Genomic DNA, 23,432 nt, shown 5'->3' with positions numbered 1-23,432 from the left:
TTCAGAATGAAACTGAATCCACAGACACAAAACCAGGCATCACTGCAGCCCGAAGAGGCCACAACCTCAGTTCAGCGCAGAGTTGAGTAAACATCATGGAGCAGTGAGCAGAACGGGACCAGCCCTCTTCTCTGGACTTGACACCCTGCCCTTTCAATCTGGCCCGGCCCGGCATTTAAATTGTCCAAAATCGGCTCATTCCTCACTCTTGAACCCTGTTGCTTCGATACGCTATGGGTCCAGACCCTGCCTCCACATTTCGGCCCGTACCTTTCCAAATCAGCCTGACACTCAGATCAAGCAAACCTTGGATCGTTCCCTGCTGTCAGTTTTGACAGGCCTCTCATCTGTCCTGCTCAACCCTGCCTCACTTCCGCTCATCCCTACTGCACCTCATCTCTGCTTGCCTCTCCATTATTGCAGGGATCGTTCTTCCAGAAAAAGTGTTAATAATAAATTATTTAGTTATATTTTTGTCTTCTTTACCACTTCACCAATGTGGCTTCACCTGTGCCATCTTAAACCGGAAGATGGTCAGCCTACTTGATGGGTTGAATGGTCATTTTTTATGCTATATAACTTCAGGTGTGTAAACTCCCTGAGCACCAAATGTTTTCATGCAAGTTTGATGTAGTCCTTGTAGAGAGTGGCAGTTAGCATAACATGGAGCTCTGGATTCCTTCCATATACATTCCAAAGACGTACGAGAAGTAAGCTGTGGGCACGCCATGTTGGCACTGGAAGCAAGCTGACACACATTGGCCCCAGTACACACTTGGACTGTGTTGGTCATTGACACAAACAAAGTATTTTGTTATATACTTTGATATACATGTGACAAGTAAAAGCTAATGCAATCATGTCATTATTACTCATTCAGAAATTGGACTGGGCTTTTCAACAATATTCACAATAGCTTGTTTGGTCTCTTTTCAGCATGAGAAGCAACATTAATGTTACAATAAAGCACTTAACAGAGAAATGTGGACTCCCTATACAAACTACAGTTGTTGTGGAACTGCAACAGAACAACCAATTTTTCTCTAAAAATACACTTTACTCACAGTAAATACATCAACAACAGTTGGGACTAGGTTGGGCTTCAATGTGCCCATCCTGCACCCAGGGAATGTCTCATTTACAGATATGTCCACAGTAGCAGATCTTTTCCTTGACATCAGGTTAACAAATCTTGACCAGAACCATTGCATCCTTTTCAAGATCTTCTTGGCAAACACACATTCCCAATGAGCTGGATAAAATACATCTCACAGCCAACTGAAAGGAAGCATGCGCTGGGAATGAAAATCCAGCAGTAGGAAGGATCTGATGAGGAAGGCCACTCTCACTAACAGTCAATCAAGGTCTCAGAGCTTTAGATTATGTGGACACTCAGTCCTCATTTATTGTCATTTAGAAATGCATGCATTAAAAATGATACAATGTTCCTCCAGTATGATATCACAGAAACACAAGACAGACCAAGACTAAAACTGACAAAAAACACATAATTATAACATATAGTTACAACAGTGCAAAGCAATACAGTAATTTGATAAAAGCAGACCATGGGCATGGTAAATAAAGTCTCAAAGTCCCGATAGCCCCAACATCTCACGCAGACGGTAGAAGGGAGAAACTCTCCCTGCCATGAGCTTCCAGCACCGCAAGCTTGCCAATGCAGCATCCTGGAAGCACCTGACCATGGTTTGACTCTGAGTTCGTCTGAAAACTTCGAGCCCCTGACCAGCCCTCCGACACCGAGCACCAAGCATCATCCCTGCTGAGTGCTTTGACCCCGGCCCAGCCGCCAAACAACAGACAAAGCCGAGGATTCGTGGCCTTCCTCTCCAGAGATTTTGGATCACACAGTAGCAGTGGCAACGAAGCAGGCATTTCAGAAGTTTCACCAGATGTTCCTCGTCTGCCTCCATCAAATCAGAATTGTGCACAGCATCCTACTTGACACATAACAGATATTCATTCATCACCGGAGATGCCGCGCACGCTGCGTCGTGCCACCATCTTCTCCTCCTGCTTGCTGGTGAACTCTGGCAATGAGGTACAATGCCAAATGGTTTTGACAGTCTACTCACACAGCTCACTCCCAAACTTAGCTATTTTGTTGTTGTTGAAAGGGATACTAATAATCAGAGACGATATCACAGCTGCACTCAGGGGAGACGTAATGGAGGGTACAAACATTGAGTCCATTTGGGTGGAACTCAAGAATAGGAAGGATGCAATCATACTGCTGGGATTGTACTACAGACCCCCTAATAGCCACCAGGACTTTGAGGAACAGATAGGTAAACAGATTATGGAAATACCTAAAAATAGTAGGGTTGTTGTCATGGGGAATTTCAACTTCCTTAATATAAACTGGAACTTTCTTAGATCCAGGGGTTTTGATGGGACAGAATTGGTTATGTGTGTCCAGGAGAGTTCCATGAACCAATATGTAGATGGTTCAATGAGAGGAGGAGCTGTACTGTACCTGGTGATGGGAAATGAACCTGGCCAAGTGACTGAGCTTTCAGTGGGTGAGCAGTTAGGAAACAGTGGCCACAACTCCTTAACTTTCAGTATAGCTATAGATAACGATAGGTATGGTCCTTGTGGGGGAGTTTTAAATTGGAGCAGAGCAAATTATGAGGGCTTTAGGCAGGAACTAATTGTTAACTGGGAACACCTTTTCTCTGGCAAGTCCACTTCAAACATGTGGCGGGTGTTTAAAGATCAATTTCGCAGAGTACAGGAAAGGTACGCTATTGTTTGAAGGAAGGACAGGGAAGGAAAGATAAGAGAATATTGGATGTCCAGAGAGGTAATCAGTTTAGTCAAGAAGAAAAAAGAAGAAATATGTAAAGCTTCAAAAGTTAAGATCAAATGGAGCACATGAGGATTATAAAGAACTCATGAAGGGAACTAAGAAAGCCAGGAGGGGCCCTGAAAAGTCTTTGGCAAATGGGATTAAAGTGAACTCCAAGCCATTCTATACATCCAGAGCAAAAGGATAACAAGACAGAGGGTCACACCACTCAAGGATAAAGAGGGGAACATTTGCTTGGATGTGGAAAAAGTGGGTGAGGTCTTTAATGAACATTTTACTTCAGTTTTTACAAAGGAAAAGGACATGGAGGAGCAGCAGTGCTGAATGGATAAATAGGTTAGGGATTTTAGAGGTCAAAGAGGAGGAAGTGTTGGGTCTTATAATGAATATTAAGGTGGATAAATCCCCAGGGCATTATGGGGTCTACCTCAGATTATTGAGTAAGACAAGAGATGAGATTGCTGGTCCCTTGACCAGTATTTTCACGCCATCTCTAGGCACAGGTGAGGTCCCAGAAGACTGGTAAGTGGCTAATGTTGTAGCTCTATTTAAAAAGGGAACAAGGGAAATGCCTGGAAACTATAGACCAGAGAATGTCATGTCATTTGTAGGGAAATTACTGAAGAAATTTCTTCGAGATAGGATATATGAGCATTTGGAACCTATGGTCTAATTAGGGAGAGCCAATAAGGCTTTGTGCATGACAAGTCATGCCTTAGCAACTTGATAGAGGATTTTGACAAGGTGACAAGAAAGATCAATGAAGGTAGAGCAGTGGATGTTGTCTAAATAGATTTTAGTAAGGCATTTGACAAAGTCCCTCATGGGAGGCTAATCCAGATGATTAGTATGTATGAGGTCCACAGCGAATTGGCTGTTTGGATTCAGAAATGGCTTGCACATAGAATACAGAGGGTAGTGGTCGTAGGGATTTATTTGAACTGGAGGTCTGTAATTAGTGGTGTTCTGCAGGGATCTATACTGGGACCTCTGCTGTTTGAGATGGATATAAATAATCTGGATGAAAATGTAGATCGGTGGGCTAGTAAGTTTGCTGATGATACCAAGGTTGGTGGAATTGTGGATAGTGTAGAAGACAGACGAAGGATATAGTGCAATATAGATTAGTTGCAGATATGGGCAGAGAAATGGCAGATGGAGTTTAACCCAGAGAAATGTGAGGTGTTGCACCTTGGTAAGGCAAATGTAAAGAGACAGTACACTGTTAACAGCACAACCCTTAACAGTATTGCTGAGCAGAAAGATCTTGGGATCCAAGTTCATAGCTCTGTGAAAGAGGCTACACAGGGCAATTAAGAAGTCTTATGGAATGCTTGCTTTTATTAGTCTAGACATTGAGCGCAAAGGCTTAGAGGTTATGTAGCAAACTTACAGAACTCTAGTTAAGCCATGTCTAAAGCATTGTATACAGTTCGGGTCGCCCCACTATAGGGAGGATGCTGAGGCTTTGTAGAGGGTGCAGAAGAGGTTTATCAGGATGTTGCCTGGCTACAGGGCATGTACTATCATGAGAGGCTGGACAAACTTGGGTTATTTTCTCTGGAGTGGCAGAATCTGAGAGGAGGTCTGATAGAGATTTATAAGATTGTGAGAGGCATAGATAGAGTAGACAGGAAGTATCTTTCTCCCAGGGTAGAACTATCTAATATCAGAGGGCATGTATTGAAGGTGAGAGGAGATAGGTTCAAAGGGGATGTGAGGGTTAAGTTTTTTCACTCAGAGAGTGGTAGATGCCTAGAATGCATAGCCTGGTATGGTGGTGGAAGCAAACACATTAGAGGCTTTTAAGAGACATTTAGATAGGCATAGGAATAGAAAGAAGATGGAGGGATATGGACATTGTGTAGGTAAAAAGGATTAGTTTTTTAAAAGCTTACTTTTTATCTGGTTCGGCACAACATGGTGCGCAAGGAGCCAGTTTGTGTGCTGTATTATACTGTTCTATGTCTTATGGTACTCCTGACACTAGAAGAATTGGCTGGGCAGAATCACAACCCATTGCGAGTGACACAAACCTTCAAAATACCGTGCAGTAATGGGAGTATATTCTCCAGCATATACTAAAAGTAGCAAAGATTCAGCAGTACATCTTTGGACTGTGGGTGGGTGGGGGGGGGGGTGTGTGGAGCAGTCAGGGAAAACTCATGCATCACACGGGGAGGATGTGCAGATTCCTTATAGACGGCGCCAGAATTGAACTCCAAAATCCAGAATGCCCCAAACTGTAATAACAACACGTCAACCATTATGCTACCATGGTGCCAATGGCGTCGATGTAGACGATCATGCCTGATCTTCTACCTTGACACCATGCTTCTGTCCTATTCCCATATCCCATGATCCCTGCTATACCCTGAACGTTATCAGCCTTTATTTTGAATTAATGTAATGACTTCACAATCTCCAAGGGTAGAGAATTGCAGATTCTCTGACCTTCATAAAGTGCAAATTCTTCTCCCAATTCCTAAGCAGCAGCCCCTGTTTTGAGACTAACTTTGATTCTAGACTCTTTGGTCAGTGAAAACGTCATGCTACTTCTACTTTATTGAGACCTCTAAGAATATTCCATGCTTCAACGAGGACACATTCGGCTCTTCTAAACTATAGGGAATAAAGGGAATTGTCTATGAATTCCCTCCTATGAGAGGATCATCTCACTATACCCCTTGCCCATCCTCTGGGCTTTCCCCCTCCCCCTTATCTTTCTCCCTAGGCCTCCTGTCCCATGATCCTCTCATATCCCTTTTGCCAATCACCTGTCCAGCTCTTGGCTCCATCCCTCCCCCTCCTGTCTTCTCCTATCACTTCGGATCTCCCCCTCCCCCTCCCACTTTCAAATCTCTTACTAGCTCTTCTTTCAGTTAGTCCTGACGAAGGGTCTCGGCCTGAAACGTTGACTGTGCCTCTTCCTGGAGATGCTGCCTGGCCTGCTGTGTTCACCAGCAACTTTCATGTGTGGTGCTTGAAATTCCAGCATCTGCAGATTTCCTTGTGTTGGTGAATCTTTGCTACATTCCTGATATAATAAAAGTCTAATGTAGATCTGCCTTCAATGCTATAATTCTAAACAAATTCATTACTAAACTTAAAACTCTAAGAGTCAACACCTCCTTCTCCAAATGGATTCTTGACATCCTGACCACCATACTACAGCCAATAAAAATGAGCAACTCACTTTTCCCATGATTATCCTCAAAACTAATGCTCCACAAGGCTGAGCCCTCAGCCCTCTATTCCACTCACTGTACACTCATGACTGTGTGGCCAGATTCTCCCATCACTCCATCTACAAGCTTGAAGATTACACTGCCATAGTGGGCTGTATCTAGTCTTCTTCTCCTGAATGCCGTGAAACAAAAAAATACAATGGAAGCCAGTTCAGAGAGAAACAGCAAATACACCCTCCCACCATCACACCATAAAGAACAGCAACACCTTCATCAACCTCCAAACCCTCCCCCCCCCTGCACAAAACGTAACAAAGTCAGCACGGTAATGTGGTGGTTGACACAAAGCTTTACAGTACCAGTGGCCCAGGTTCAATTCCTGCTGCTGCCTGTAAGGAATTTGTATGTTCTCCCTGTGACAGTGTGGGTTTCCTCTGGGTGCTCTAGTTTCGTCCCACAGGACGTAGATGTACCAGTTGGTAGGCTAATAGGTCATTATAAATTGTCCCATGATTAGCCGAGGGTCAAACTGGGGAATGCTGGGTGGTACAGTTCGAAGGGCTGCATATCAATATCTAAATAAAGAACATTGGTCCCAAAATCCCCCTCTCCCTGCACAAAAAGTTAACAAAAATGCAACAAGAGCATTGACCCCGCCAAATCCCCTCCGCTCCCTGAACAAAATACAAAAAGAACATTGTTTCCCAAATCCATCCAACAAAAAAAGCGCAACAAGAACATTGACTCCCAGACCTCCTTCCCCACATCGTGTCATGACAACAGTGTCAGCAAAACCCCTCAACCCTTACCAGTATTTATCGATACAGCATAGAAAGAATGCTATTTGGATGAATAATTGCTTGGTGTGGCTACAGCTCTGCCCATGACTGCCAGAAATCTCAGAGAGTTGTGGTTACAGCTCAGCACATCACAAAAGCCAAGCTCTCCTCCATGGTCTTGCTGCCTCAGCAAAGCAGCTGGCATAATTAAAGACATTCTTTATCTCCCCCTTCCCATCAGGCAGAAGATACAAAAGCCAGAAAATCACCAGGCTGAAAAACAGCTTCTGCCCTGCTGCTATAAGACTATTAAATGGCTCTCCAGTACAATAAAGTAAACTCTCCATCTTGCAATCTACCTACTGCACTTTATCTGTAGTTGTTATACTTTACTCTGCATTCTGTTATTCTTTTACCTTGTTCCACCTCAATCAGAATCAGGTTTATTATCACCAGCATGTGATGTGAAATTTGTTCACTTAACAGCAGCAGTTCAATGCAATCCATAATCTAGCAGAGAGAGACAGAAAAAAATAATAATAAATAAAATAAAACATAATAAATAAACAATTAAATTACTTATATTGAATAGATTATTAAAATGTGCAAAAGCAGAGCTACTATATATTAAAAAAGTGAGGTAGTGTCCAAAGCTTCAAAGTCCATTTAGGAATCGGATGGCAGAGGGGAAGAAGCTGTCCCTGAATCGCTGAATGTGTGCCTTCAGGCTTCTGTATCTCCTACTGATGGTAACAGTGAGAAAAGGGCATGGCCTGGGTGCTGGAGGTCCTTAATATTGGACACTGCCTTTCTGAGACACTGCTCCCTAAAGATGTCCTGGGTACTTTGTAGGCTAGTACCCAAGATAGAGCTGACTAAATTTACAACCTTCTGCAGCTTCTTTCTGCCCTATGCACTATGTAATGAATTGATCAGTATGAACAATATGCAAGGCAGTCTTTTCACCTCTACAACAATACAGCAATACAGCAAATTGTGACAATAATAAACCAATTCCAATTCCAGTTCCAACACAGAAAGTACATCTTTCCTTAGGAATGGATAGAAGAACTGCACACAATTCTCCAGGTACCATCCCAATTAAGACCCGGTGTAAGCAAAAGAAAATCTGCAGATGCTGGAAATCCAAGCAACACAAACAAAATGCTGGAGGAATTCAACAGGCCAGGCAGCATCTATGGAAAAGAGTATAGTCGACGTAGATGCTGCCTGGCCTGCTGAGTTCCTCCAGCATTTTGTGCGTAAGACCCAGTGTAATTGGGTAAACTATCTGCATGCTTGTACTAAAGCCTCTTGAGCTGGGAAGAGTTTGCTGGCAAATAAAGAGAGAGGGAGACAGCACCTTCCATCATCTCCAATAGAAGTGATGAGAGATACTATGAAATCCAGTTGATATATCAGCATGAGGTGTTGCCTCTCTCTGGCAATGGCTCACACTCACTGCTGCCAGTCAGGGCGCAGACCTGAGCTCTTGACGTCAGCACCAACTGGTAGCACCATTTATCCAGCCCATGCAAGCATTTCAATCAGACAGCCACGGAGTCACGAGGGGAGTACAGGGTAATATGCACCCAGGTTCCTGGCACAGAAACATACAGTAATGGTAAAGGTTCATGCCAGGTTCCCAGCATAGCCTGAGAAGATGTCTTTGTTAATTATCTGCCAGTCTTCAGACAGAAGGACCAAGGGTGGCATGATAAATCAGTGGCTTGCAGATGGCACTGAGTGATGCCTGTTTATAAGAAACTAGATGCACCATCAAAAGCAATGGATGCCAGGCTTGTGACCACGGACACTGAACAAATATGAAGTATAAACCAAGAAAGATAGCATTCCCTTTGCATTGCCATCTGTCAATGAGGCAGCCCAACAAGGTTTGGTGGCTTCAAACCAAAGAGTATCTGCAAGAACTGTGTGCCTGCACAGCTCTCTAAGCCTTTGATCTAATTATGCAGGAGTTATGAACAACAGAAGAGCATTTTCTGTAACATGTAGCAGTCTTTCTCCAAACCTTTACATGCAGGAATACAAAATAAAACCATGTTTTTCAAAGGTAAAATAAGTAGTTTTGATATAGTTTTGCAAGGAAACACAGAGTAAATGGTTTATTCTAAGGCTGTGAAAATAATTAGCAGATTCAAATTTTTCTAAGTTGTATGCCAAACAAAAGTAGACTAGGACCCATATCTGCTTAGTTGTTGACATTTGGTCTGTGAGTATTACCATGCACTTCAGTTGATTGATAATGACTTAAGGAGTAATTGATAGTCTGACCCCAATTTCTTATTAAGCAATACGACTTACGTAAGTATTTTAAAAATTGTACGAAATTTTAATTTATTTTAAAATAAATTAATAAAAAATGAACAGTGCTTTCCCTATCCCACTCAGTTTATTAATTTACTTGAATATGTTTTAAATATATTAATAGATCACATTACACAATCATTCATGTTTAGTTGAATACAGGATACAATTTGTATTACATTCATGATCCAACTTGTCATCACATAATTGTACAAGAATTGAAATATTTACTGAAGATTAAAAAAGGATTATAAAAGTTAGCTGCAATTATATATACACACACATATATTGGCAGCTGTGACCATAACTAAGGATATAAAATTATAACAAATCATCATATTGTACAATAAGATTATCAATAAGAAATTGAAGTGGTTTCTTTACATGGAGATTAATTAGAAGGTGCAATCTGCCATGATAATGAATAGTTGAGGTAAATGATTTACGGAAGAGTTAGAAATGCATTTAAGGAATGAAGTTCTTACATAATCAGAGACCCATAGTAATCAAATAATTAACATAATGGGCATAAATGTTCAAGTTCTGCATCAATTATCATAGTCATAGTCATAGTCATACTTTATTGATCCCGGGGGAAACTGTTTGATCATAAGAAATCATAAGAAATTACATAGCTCACTGGCCAGTGCTTTGAAAATTATCCACCTATACATCCAAAGTATATTTACCAGTGGAGTTTTGATAACAAATACATAGACTATTCTGCTCACTATGTCCATATGCTGTTCATATTCAACACAGACCACTTCACTTGCATGCGCATAAGTCTCAGGGTGCTTCAAGAGTTCTGTTGGCAATTGAATCCTCTAATATAAATCAATGAAGATAATTTGGCCAATTAAGGCTAAATATTGGCCAAAGCTTAACCTTGTGTAAACCCCGGTTTGGAGAAATGTTGTCTCGTTCCTATACACGTTATATGGTTATATACGTGCATATAGTTAAATGACAATAAATTTGACTTGACTTAGCTACCTCAAAAACAGAGTACTTGGCCAATAATCAGAGTGGGCACCATGTTAGCATAGCAGCTAGAGTGATGCTATTACAGCTCGGCATGTTCCAGAGTTCAAAGTTCAATTCCAACATCATCTGTAAGTTTGTACATTCTTCCTGTGAACCGCTTGGGTTTCTTCCGGGTGCTCCAGTTTCCTCTCACAGTCCAAAGGCGTAATGGTTAGTAGGTTAATTGTTCATCGTAAACTGTCCTGTGCTTAGGCTAGGGTTAAATCAATGGGTTGTGGGGCAGCACGGCCGGTTGGGATGGAAGGGCCAGTCCTGCGCTGTATCTGTGAATAAAATAAACAAAATGCATTGTGTGGGACTTCACTGCACTCAAATTGTCAGTCACCTACCTACAGTTTTGTAGAAGTTGCTGATGAAACGCTGAGGTATTCTGAGATATCACATAAATCCAAGTCTCACCCTGTTATTTCTTGTGCAGCTTCTGCTGACATTCAGCAAGATTTGCCTTCTTCAGTATGTCACAGTGGATTAACAGATCAGACAGAACAGAAAGGCAGTAGGATACACAATGAGCAGCACAAAATAGTGTTGAAGGTCAAGACCAAACGTTAAGCTTTTGGCAGGATTTGGCTGTTTGAATCATGGACTCCATGTATTTTGTTCATTTGCGGCGGTGTGGCTACCAATTTTGGTTATCATGACCTTATTGTACTGAAGTTGTGATGGGTGCTGCTCACTGCAAATAATTGCTATCACCACACGAATAGAGAAAATAGGTCCGTAGACAAGCAACATATCATGCATGCTGAAAATATGAAGTAGAACAGAAAGCAAGAGAAATAATCAGTAAGTCAGACAGCATCTGTAGAGAGAAAAGAGCAGTGTTAAGGTTTCAGTCTTGAAATTGTCATCAGCAGTTAGTGGTGCTCATTATTAATGTAATCTTGGACTCCTCATGAACTCCAGCAGTCAAATGTAAATATGTCTTAAAAGCCCAGCACTTACCCTAGGAATAGAAATAGAAAATGATGGGAGTACTCAGCAAGCAGTTGAACAATATCTGTGGAAAAACAAATAGAGTTAATTTTTCTGGTTGTTAGAAATGATGAAGAATCTTTGATCTGAAGCCGTGTTTCTTCTCTTTGATGCTGCCTGACTTGCTGAGTATCTTTAGTAATTTCTGTTTTTATTTCAGATTGTCAGCATTTGCACCTTCTTTTGATTTTCACTTACAAAGAAGACCTGTGTAAAAGGACCCTGCTTAGACCATGTGCAGGAAACCAGATAACCAGCTGAATAACAGGGCAAATTTTGGCTGATTTACGTCTTTCTTGAAGGTTTTGATTAATTTCAGTATTTTATCTGATTTAATATTCTTTCATTAAGAAGACATGTTTTTGTCTTTCAAAAGATTGATATTTGATGACACTTTTGCAAAGGATTAAATGTTTCTGAATATCACAGTCATTGAATATTTCTATCAAGTCAGAACATTTTTGCAGAGATATTTTCCAAAGATGCTGGGCTATTTTTTTAATTGTGTGTTTCATTTTAGAGTTCGCAATTGAACAACTGAATTGCAATTGACTAACTTTAAGCATTGATGTCGCACCAATTACCATGTCTATAATGTTTTCAAGTCAGGGCGTATTGATAAGGTGATCAGATCTGCGCTAAATTGTTTGGCACTCATCAAGGAATGATGCCTCAGGAAGGGACATCCGTTACTACAGGCCCTCACCAATTAGAACATCCTCCTTGTTCTTGTTACAGGAGCTTGAATCCCCACAACTTATGATTCAGAAAGAGCTCATTCCTCTCCACAATCATATTTTTATCAGTACCACTTTATTCTTTTTTATTTGTACTATTTATTTATTTTGTTATTTAAGGTGTTTAATATCTTTGCACTGTACTACTGCCACACACTAACAAATTTCATGTCACATGTCAGAGATTATAAATGTGACTCAGAATCATCAATGACCTTTAGCACTTGGGTGTCATCAAAAGAGGCCCTGGGCTGAGTACCTGGCTTCCCCCAGAGTTCTCAACCTCATCAACTCTTCAGAAGAGCCTGGCTGTGTGTATTGAAGGGTTCCTGGTGATAAGTCTTCAGTACATTAGTAATCTATTGACAGTATTATACCTTTAGTGACATGCATTCATTACATTGCTCCTGTTTCTGTTGCCATGTCATTTAGTTGGATGACTTGCTGTGGACTTACTCAGAAAAGATTTCTCTCCTGTCCATTGAGGTATGTTGCCCTTTGCCTCATTCTACAATACGGTTTAGCAAGATTCCCAATACCTTGGAGCAGCTTCTGCCAGTGATTGCAGACAATGGACCCTTCTCCTTAAAGAAGAGATTCTGTTGATGCTAACCTTTCAGAGAAGCTTACATCCCTTGGGCAATTGCTAATCAATAAGTGGTGCAGCTGAAGCTGATTGCTATGTTTATGATACAAGATAACAGCACAAGCTTCATGAGTATCGCTGCATGGGATCGAATAAATACAGATTAATTAAATATTACATGTTCAGAATATGATATTCAACACCATCCTACATCATTCGCAATACTTTTTGTTTCTTAAATGAACACTTATGAAACTAATGGAATGGTCCCTCTTTCCCCTCTTGCTTGATGGTGCCGGAGTCCATGAGTCTTGGGCAAGGTTTACTTGATGTGGCTTGTGGATGGGACTCTGTATTTCACGTCATGATGGATAGTGGGAGATGTGGCGTGAGATTGAACTAAGCTGAGAGGAACTGAATAAGCGTGGACTCTTTCGATGTCTTTGTGATTTGGTGTTTTGTATTCTGTGTTTCTTGCTCATTCTTCTTCTTGCTGTTTGTGTGATTTGATCTTTTCTTGTGTGATGGGGGTCTCTTGTTTTTCTTTAACCAATTTCCGCGGTTTTCTTTGTTTTGTGGCTGTCTGTGGGAAGACAAATCTTGGGATTGTCTACTGCGTACACACTTTGACGATAAATATACTTTGAATCTTTGAATGAATAAAATACATTTTAAAAGAGATTTGGATATGTACATGTTAGGAGGGTTTTAGAGAAATACAAGCCAAACCTTTGAAAATTAAACACATAGTCAGCATGGATAATTTGAACTGAAGGGTCTGTTTTCGTGCTGTTTTGATCTATAACTCAATGTCAAGTCTATCAATTTAACACATACATAATGCTTGTAAACTTTCTTTTGCAGAATATGGGGGTGCCTAATTGCAGGCAACAGTGGTAAATGAAAGCTTCAGTCAATGCAGCACTATCTCACCCCAAGGGAAGGGCTGGGAGTGGCTGTCAATGGGGAAGACAAGCAGAACACAAAGGATCTGTCGAGGAAACTTAGGCTTCAGTCAGTCACACTGACTTGCACATTGAATCCACTGCCATTATTTTTGTGGGTATTGGTGTTTTAAGTGCCTGGGTGTTTATCACAGTAGTCTAGAAACCTTTCTCGCAGATGACCAGGATTGGAAACCGCCATGCAGGGGCATTATGGAATGTGAACGTTGTCCTCTATCAGCTTGACAGCATTCACGATGCCACTAATCCCACTCCCCTTGTGGTTGTCTGTCAATCAGTCAGCCCTGGCCTCTGCCTCTTATGCAAATTGAGGTATCTAGGGACAGCGCTGATTGAGTCTGTCATTTCTTGGCTTCCCTCCACTGGAAGACAGTAGCCGTCTACCAGTCACACTACAGCCACATGGACGGGCAGAGACACATGGAAGGTAGACAGTGCACAAGAGTTTAAAAGAAGTTGATGAAGCTGCACTTGGAATACTTTGTACTGTTTTGGTCATTCTGTTATAGGTATGGCATCATTAAGCTGAAAGGAGTGCAAAGAAGATGTATCAGAATGTTGGCAGGACTTGAGGGAAAGGTTGAGCAGGCAGGACTTATTCCTTGGAACGTAAGAGAATGAGGGGTGACATTAAAGATGTGTATAAAATCACAAGGACCATAGATAGGGTGAAGACACACAGTTTTTCTTCCAAGGAAATGGACCCTAAAACTAGAGGGCAGAGGTTTATGGTGCAAAGGGAAAGAATTTCCCTTCCTGAACTGGCCTGAAGTGGGATGTGTAATCTTAAATGACCACAACTCTGAACTGATTCTACAACCTACAGACTCACTTTCAATAACTCTCTTGCAGCTCATTTCCTCAGTATTTTACATTTGCACAGATGATCTTCTTTTACACCTTGATTGCATGCCACTCTTAGTTTATATGTAGTTTTTCAAAGATTCTATTGTATTCCTTTATTTTTCCTGTAAATGCTTGCAAGAAAATGAATCTCAAGTTAGTCATAGTACCATGTATGTACTTTGATAATACATTTATTTTGAATGTTAAACTTTGTTCCTGACCAACATTTACCTCATATAGTACCACCAAATTGAAGTATTGTTGTCTTTTCATATGACTACATTAATACGTTTTTGGTTCTAAAGGAGCAATAACAGGGCCAGTTGATTGAAATAAAAACACTCAGAACATGTGGATGTTCTTTATGCATCTTCATCCCACCCTCCCCCACTAACCAACTCCCCTCATCTGGTCTCACTTATCACCTGCTAACTTGTCCAACTTCCACTCACCCACCTACTTTTTTGAGCTTCTGCCCCCTTCCTTTCCAGTCCTGATGAAGGAACTCGGCCCAAAACATTGACTGTTTGTCCCCTCCATAGATGCTGCCTAATTTTCTGAGTTCCTCCAATAGTTTGTGATGGTTGCTCAAATTTTCCAGCATCCACAGAATCTCTTGTGTTGAGAATATGTGACATTTCTTGAGTACTGATATTTTTCCTGTTTGGTTTATTTATGTAATCTGCCTATTTATGACCAGTCAATATACAATAATATGAAAAAAATTACTGTGGCAGTCTGATGTGATGATGTAACTATAAATGTCTTTATAGTGGGATAGATGTTCACTTCTTATTTTTTTGCTAGTCTCAGCTTTCTAAATGCAGTAGCTGCTCATTGAAAGATCAAAACAGATGCAAGTAAACTTCTAATTACACTGCTTTGCTTGATTTCTGGTTGTAAACTGAGAGTCTGGCTTCAGTTCTTAAAATGTAAATTGAAAGCAGTAATCAGCTTGAAATTGAAAACACAGCTTTGCAAACAAGCTATGTTTACAGCACATATGCTATCTATGAAAAGCTAGCTATAGCTCCCTGCACCTGCTTTATACTGTTCAAGAATGCAGCATAAGACAATGGGTTGCTTAATTTGGCTTTTTAAAAAACTGACAAGTTGACTAAGTTGCTTAGTTCAAGGAAACTTGCAGACCAGATGGATAATATCATTTAGCATATCAATAACTGATCTATTAATATTGGAAGTTTTATGTATTCAGAGAAGTTAACTTCACAGCATTAATTGAGATCTGTCTCCAAGATGCTTGTAAACCTGTTCAATTTTCAAGTTTAATTACCATGCAACCATGTATGAATATAGCCAAATGAAACAATGTTCCTCCCAGCACAAGGTGCAAAACTCATTACCAACAGCAGGCAGCGTACCACACATAGCACATATTGTTATGATTTCAGAAAAACACTTAGTCACAAAGAGAAAAAGAATATAACCCAAGTGCCTGAGTTGTCCTGGTCCAGCTTGTTCTTCCACTGAGCAGGCACTGGAGAGCAGCACTGAGCTAACAGCAGTGGGCAATGCTGAGTGAACACTGGATGGCAGCACCAAGAGGCAGCACTGAGCGAACACTAAATGGCAGCAGCAGTGAGAAGGTCCAGCCCCCAACCCAGCACACAGCCAGCTCTCTTTTGCCAGCGAGCGCAACAGGTGACTGTGAGGTACGAGAGCTTTGTCTGTGCAACAGCTAAGGCAATGCAACTCCCCACTATTAGACTCACTAATGAAACAGTGAACTGGACTTGCAGTATTCTACATTACCAATGTTCAACAGGGCATTGCCATCACAATAAAAACACCTAAGCTAATCACTCATATCTTTTCTTTTTGGAGTGCGCACTGTCTTGGCATAACGGTATGCAGCAAGTCCAGGCAACAACGCTTCAACAGTATGCAATAAGTTCAGCTCCATTGCTATCAAGCAACATGCTGATGGGATAGTCCTGCAGTACCTGATGCTCTTAGTATCCAGTAGTGACTTATGATTGTAAAAGAGATGTACAGGATGAACACCTTTGATTGTACCCTGAGTGGCTGCTGCGTCCAAGCACGACACTATCTTACCTTAAGACATTTTTGTGTTAAAAAGTATATTTAAGAAAATATCATATATGTGTAAAGTCACCCAAGACGTAGAAAAAAGGGGTATAAATGCCAACGGCAATTAAGGCTTATTAAGGATTGAGTAAAGAAAATCAAGAAGCTATGGAAGAAACATGGGGTTAGCTAGAAACCATTCCTCTGGCTTTGATTCCTGTGATGGATGATTTGTTTGTTTGCATCATGGGTATGTCTTTTTACTTTATTGGAATTATACCTGTGTTTTGAAAATCCTTTGTACTTTAGAAATGCTTTGTGTTTTAGAAGTGCTATCTGTTTTAGAAATGCTTTGTAATTTGGGAATCTTTAAGATTGACATCCACTGACTTTTAAATGTGTTTTAAGCATGTTGTTTGGACTTAAACGTGATTCGCTGAACTATATTTTTAATCTACTTTGTTAGTTGGAAGTATCCTTTCCTTAGTGTGGAGTGGAGAGGGGGATGCCATGCAAACAGTGGGTATTGACGGCGAAATGCCATGGAGAGTAAACAGGGTAGTAAACTAATCTTTTGAAGATTGGGTAGTTACAGTATAATCTCCCTTTAGTGGCTTAAGGTCTTTGTATGAGTTTAGAATTTTGCAGTCAGCAAACCCAATACCATCACAATAGTCATTTAACAAGTAATGCAGAAATGGTAATAAAGTGTCACTAAAGACAAGCCACATCTTTCATATAGATTCACTTTATGAAACGAATGGAAATAGCCCAACCAAGTAATGTTATCACATTGTACCTGACCTTTTTATTAGTTCCCTAACACCTCAGTGAACTTGGTATTGTGTCTTTCAAGTGTGAGAACATAATACTGTACTATGAAGGAGTATTATTTCCTTCCAGAATATTTACTCAGTAAATGGGACTGATTTTATTGTCACAGATAATATGACCAGTAAGACACCTCTTTCTGCCAAATATTTCAATTGAGTTTACTGCACTGGAACACTAACTCTCTCGGGCACACTGAGTAAGGCTTTAATCATTAGCCTTTAAATGTCATCTTAATAGGAAGTCCTTATCAGAGCTGACTAGTAACAAAGCAGTTTAAATGACTTGTCATTTAGGGTATCCGGAAAACATCTTAAGCTGAACCATTATGAAGTGAGAATGCGACAAGACCCATGTCAGAGAACCAGATAATTAAAGTTAGCGACTCAAGTGCAATTACGTTGCGATGAGTGATTTTAGGAGGCATATTCAAGCTTGAAATAAATTTCTCATCATCTCGACTTTGATTCTTTCGCCAGTATCTTGCAAACTGTGTTCTCTGGTTATTGAATCACCCATCCATCAGAAGAAATAATTATTTATAGAGGTCCTTCTTTTTACAAGTATTACAGTCCCTTCAGCCCAACTGGCCAACGAGGAAGAAAATGTTCCTATGCAATAGAATTTTCTTATTCCTTGAGAAACAATGAGGCAATACCAGTGTGGCCACAGTAGTTTTGTGGTGCACCTTGGTCCAAAGGAATGTTGTTTTATTTATTGTGTATACATACAGTCTTCTCCATTTGTTTTCAGCCTGCAGATAAGATTCTCCTTCTTTTTGGATATCACCATACATTCTGTCTTTTTGCAATTGATATATAGACCCATTTTTGCACTTTCTTCAACAACTATGCCTTTCCAATATTTTTATTGGTTTCTACATAGAAGAATACAGAGTACAAGAAAGTATATATAAAAGGACAAAAAAGATTTTAAAAAACTACCAATTACATCATATCTATTCATAATAACCACCTCATTACCTCGTATTCATGTAAGTTAATCAAAAGTTATATTGAAATATACTAACTTATTACAAAAAAGAGTCTAACCCCTACCAAGACCGAAGCTGTTTATTAAGGAGAAAAAAAGGTAAATTACCTTCTCATATAATAAAAATTAATAATAGCCAACATCTGAATTTAAACAGCGAATTGAAGGTTTTGAAAGTTTTGAAAATAATTCAGAAAACGTCCCCACAATGTTTGAATATCTTGATGAGATTCAGAAATTGAACAACGAATCTTCTCTAAATCTAAGCACGACATAACGTCGCATAACCATTGAGCATGAGTAGGAAGAGAAACGTCTTTCCTTTTAAACAAAAGCGTCCTCCTAGCTATCAGACAGCTAAAGGCCAAAATATGTAAATCAGCTCTCTTGAGCTTGATATCTTGTCCTGCAATAATATCGAATAGGGCATCAGAGGATTAGGCTTAAAATTGACTTTGAAAAGTAAAGAGAAACTTTGAAAAACTCCTTTCCAATATTTTCCAAGACTCAGACAAGTCCAAAACATATGAATTAATGAAGTTTCTCCATTATTACATCTGTCACAGTAGGGAGATATATCCAAATAAAAATGAGAAAGCTTATCTTTAGTCATATGGAATCTATGTACAACCTTAAATTGTATGAAGGAATGGCAAGCACATAGTGATGAAGTATTATCTAGCTTAAAAATTTCATTCCAAGTTTCCTCAGATATTGATGTCTGTAAATCTTGTTCCTAGAGATTCTCAATTTTGTCTAAAGGAACATTCCTTGTCTGCAGTAACATACCATAAATATTAGATATTGAACCATAATGAAATGTGTCAAATTAAGAATTGCGTCCAGTAAGTTCTTATCTGAGCTTATAGGAAATTTGCATAATTGAGATCTTAGAAAGTCTCTGATTTGTAGATATCTAAAAAAGTGACTTTTGGGTAAGCTATATTCAGCTGATAATTGCTCAAATGAAAAAAAGATTTCTTCCAACAAACAGATCCCAAAAACATTTAATACCCAACCTGTCCCATTCTTTAAAAACTAAATCAGTCATGGAGGGTTTAAAAAAAATAAATGGGACTTGAAAGGGAAAATCTCAATAAACCAAAATGTTTTCTAAATTGCATCCAGATCCTCAGAGTACGTTTAACTATTAAATTATCTATTAATTTAATGACAAATAAAGGAAGTGAGGATCCAAGAAGAGAAATAATGAAAAATTTATTAACAGAAACAAAAGGAATTCTGCAGATGCTGGAAATTCAAGCAACACACATCAAAGTTGCTGGTGAACGCAGCAGGCCAGGCAGCATCTGTAGGAAGAGGTGCAGTCGACGTTTCAGGCTGAGACCCTTCGTCAGGACTAACTGAAGGAAGTGTGAGTAAGGGATTTGAAAGTTGGAGGGGGAGGGGGAGATCCAAAATGATAGGAGAAGACAGGAGGGGGAGGGATGAGCCAAGAGCTGGACAGGTGATTGGCAAAAGGGGATACGAGAGGATCATGGGACAGAAGGTCCGGGAAGAAAGACAAGGGGGGGGGGACCCAGAGGATGGGCAAGAGGTATATTCAGAGGGACAGAGGGAGAAAAAGGAGAGTGAGAGAAAGAATTTGTGCATAAAAATAAGTAACAGATGGGGTACGAGGGGGAGGTGGGGCCTAGCGGAAGTTAGAGAAGTCGATGTTCATGCCATCAGGTTGGAGGCTACCCAGACGGAATATAAGGTGTTGTTCCTCCAACCTGAGTGTGGCTTCATCTTTACAGTAGAGGAGGCCGTGGATAGACATGTCAGAATGGGAATGGGATGTGGAATTAAAATGTGTGGCCACTGGGAGATCCTGCTTTCTCTGGCAGACAGAGCGTAGATGTTCAGCAAAGTGGTCTCCCAGTCTGCGTCGGGTCTCGCCAATATATAAAAGGCCACATCGGGAGCACCGGACGCAGTATATCACCCCAGTCGACTCACAGGTGAAGTGTTGCCTCACCTGGAAGGACTGTTTGAGGCCCTGAATGGTGGTAAGGGAGGAAGTGTAAGGGCATGTGTAGCATTTGTTCCGCTTACACGGATAAGTGCCAGGAGGGAGATCAGTGGGGAGGGATGGGGGGACGAATGGACAAGGGAGTTGTGTAGGGAGCGATCCCTGTGGAATGCAGAGGGGGGGGGAGGGAAGGATGTGCTTAGTGGTGGGATCCCGTTGGAGGTGGCGGAAGTTACGGAGAATAATATGTTGGACCCGGAGGCTGGTGGGGTGGTAGGTGACGACCAGGAGAACCCTATTCCTAGTGGGGAGGCGGGAGGATGGAGTGAGAGCAGATGTACGTGAAATGGGGAGATGCGTTTAAGAGCAGAGTTGATAGTGGAGGAAGGGAAGCCCCTTTCTTTAAAAAATGAAGACATCTCCCTCGTCCTAGAATGAAAAACCTCATCCTGAGAGCAGATGCGGCGGAGACGGAGGAATTGCGAGAAGGGGATGGCGTTTTTGCAAGAGACAGGGTGATAAGAGGAATAGTCCAGATAGCTGTGAGAGTCAGTAGGCTTATAGTGGACATCAGTGGATAAGCTGTCTCCAGAGACAGAGACAGAAAGATCTAGAAAGGGGAGGGAGGTGTCGGAAATGGACCAGGTAAACTTGAGGGCAGGGTGAAAGTTGGAGGCAAAGTTAATAAAGTCAACGAGTTCTGCATGCGTGCAGGAAGCAGCGCCAATGCAGTCGTCGATGTAGCGAAGGAAAAGTGGGGGACAGATACCAGAATAGGCACGGAATATAGATTATTCCACAAAACCAACAAAAAGGCAGGCATAGCTAGGACCCATACGGGTGCCCATAGCTACACCTTTAGTTTGGAGGAAGTGGGAGGAGCCAAAGGAGAAATTATTAAGAGTAAGGACTAATTCCGCTAGACGGAGCAGAGTGGTGGTAGAGGGGAACTGATTAGGTCTGGAATCCAAAAAGAAGCGTAGAGCTTTGAGACCTTCCTGATGGGGGATGGAAGTGAAAATAAAGCGGTGGGGGCCTGGCCTGCTGCGTTCACCAGCAACTTTGATGTGTGTTGCTTGAATTTCCAGCATCTGCAGAATTCATGTTGTTTGCGTTTAAATTCACTACTGCGAAGTCTTTTCCGGTGATGCCTACACCGAAGAAGTTTAGATCCTCTCTTCGACGGGAGTTCAGTGAAACTATCTCTCACTGCTCCCCATCTGTAATTTCTTTGGCTCTTCAACTTTTTGACCACATTTTGACTCCATACCTCGACACTGTTTTATCACCCCTTGTTCAATCCCTTCTGACCTGTGTTCGTGACACTTCTCACGCTCTTAAACTTTTCAATGATTTTAAGTTCCCTGGCCCTCACCGCTTGATTTTGTACTTTATTGTACTTATTTTGTACTTATTTTGTATTTTATACACATGCCCTTACACTTCCTCCCTTACCACCATTCAGGGCCTCAAACAGTCCTTCCAGGTGAGGCAACACTTCACCTGTGAGTCGACTGGGGTGATATACTGCGTCCGGTGCTCCCGATGTGGCCTTTTATATATTGGCGAGACCCGACGCAGACTGGGAGACCGCTTTGCTGAACATCTACGCGCTGTCCGCCAGAGAAAGCAGGATCTCCCAGTGGCCACACATTTTAATTCCACATCCCATTCCCATTCTGACATGTCTATCCACGGCCTCCTCTACTGTAAAGATGAAGCCACATTCAGGTTGGAGGAAAAAACACCTTATACTCCGTCTGGGTAGCCTCCAACCTGATGGCATGAACATCGACTTCTCTAACTTCCGCTAGGCCCCACCTCCTCCTCGTACCCCATCTGTTATTATTTTTATGCACACATTCTTTCTCTCACTCTCCTTTTTCTCCCTCTGTCCCTCTGAATACACCTCTTGCCCATCCTCTGGGTCCCCCCCCCCCCTTGTCTTTCTGCCCGGACCTCCTGTCCCATGATCCTCTCGTATCCCCTTTTGCCAATCACCTGTCCAGCTCTTGGCTCCATCCCTCCTGTCTTCTCCTATCATTTTGGATCTCCCCCTCCCCCTCCAACTTTCAAATCCCTTACTCACTCTTCCTTCAGTTAGTCCTGACGAAGGGTCTCGGCTTGAAACGTCGACTGCACCTCTTCCTACAGATGCTGCATGGCCTGCTGCGTTCACCAGCAACTTTGATGTGTGTTGCTTTAATTTATTAACAGAGTTAGTTTCTAAGTAGTCATAGTCATAGTCATAGTCATACTTTATTGATCTTGGTGGAAATTGGAAATAAAGAAAGCCATACCTGACAGTCTAGACAATTAATATAATATAGCCAAAGTGTAAAATATTGTATATTAATTGCCCAGTAATAAAACCTAAAATTAGGTAAGGCTAAACCTGTAGACTTTTTAGATTTTTGAAGATGAACTTTATTTAAACAACGACATTTATTTTTCCATATATAAGAGGATAAGATAGATTCAAGAGAGTCAAAAAAAGTTTTAGGAATAAAAATGGGTAAAGCCTGAAAGAGATATATAAATTTTGGTAGAATATTCATTTTTACAGAATTATTTTATCCAATCAACGATATTGAAGGAGGTGACCAATTTAATAATATCCTTTTTACATGGTTCAATAAAGTAAGGAAGTTTTCTTTAAACAGGTGTTTGTAATTCTTATTGACTGTTACACCGAAATAAGTAAATTGGTTCTTTACAATTTCAAAAGGGAGATTAGTATTAATTGATACCAAATTATTTAAAGGAAATAATTCACTCTTACGTAGGTTCAATCTATATTCTGAAAACTGGCTAAAACGGGAGAGTAAAGGAAGTACGCAAGGTAATGAGGTCTCAACATTAGAGATAAAATGCAATATATCATCAGCGTAAAGTAAGATTTTGTGGGTGATACCTGTCCTTAAAATACCACAGATATTATCAGATTCTCGAAAAGCAATGGCAAGGGGTTCTAAAGCTACATCAAAAAGCAAAGGACTCAACGGACAGCCTTGTCTCGTTTCACGGTGAAGTTTAAATGGTTTGGAATTTTGAAAATTAGTAAGAACCCGAGCAGAAGAAGATAGATAAAGTAATTTAATCCATTGAATAAAATCTGGTCCATAATTAATTTTTTCTAAGGATTTAAATAAGTAATTCCATTCAACCCGGTCGAAGGCCTTCTCAGCATGTACGGATATCACACATTCCTGAGAAGGAGAGTAAATAACATTTAATATACGGCATATATTAAAATGGGAATCTCAGTTTTTAATAAATCCAGTCTGATCATCTGAAATA

The sequence above is a fragment of the Mobula birostris genome, chromosome 24 (assembly GCF_030028105.1).
Source record: "Mobula birostris isolate sMobBir1 chromosome 24, sMobBir1.hap1, whole genome shotgun sequence".
NCBI lineage: Eukaryota > Metazoa > Chordata > Chondrichthyes > Myliobatiformes > Myliobatidae > Mobula > Mobula birostris.
The sequence above is the reverse complement of the archived record's forward strand: the minus strand, read 5'-3'. Positions refer to the sequence as shown.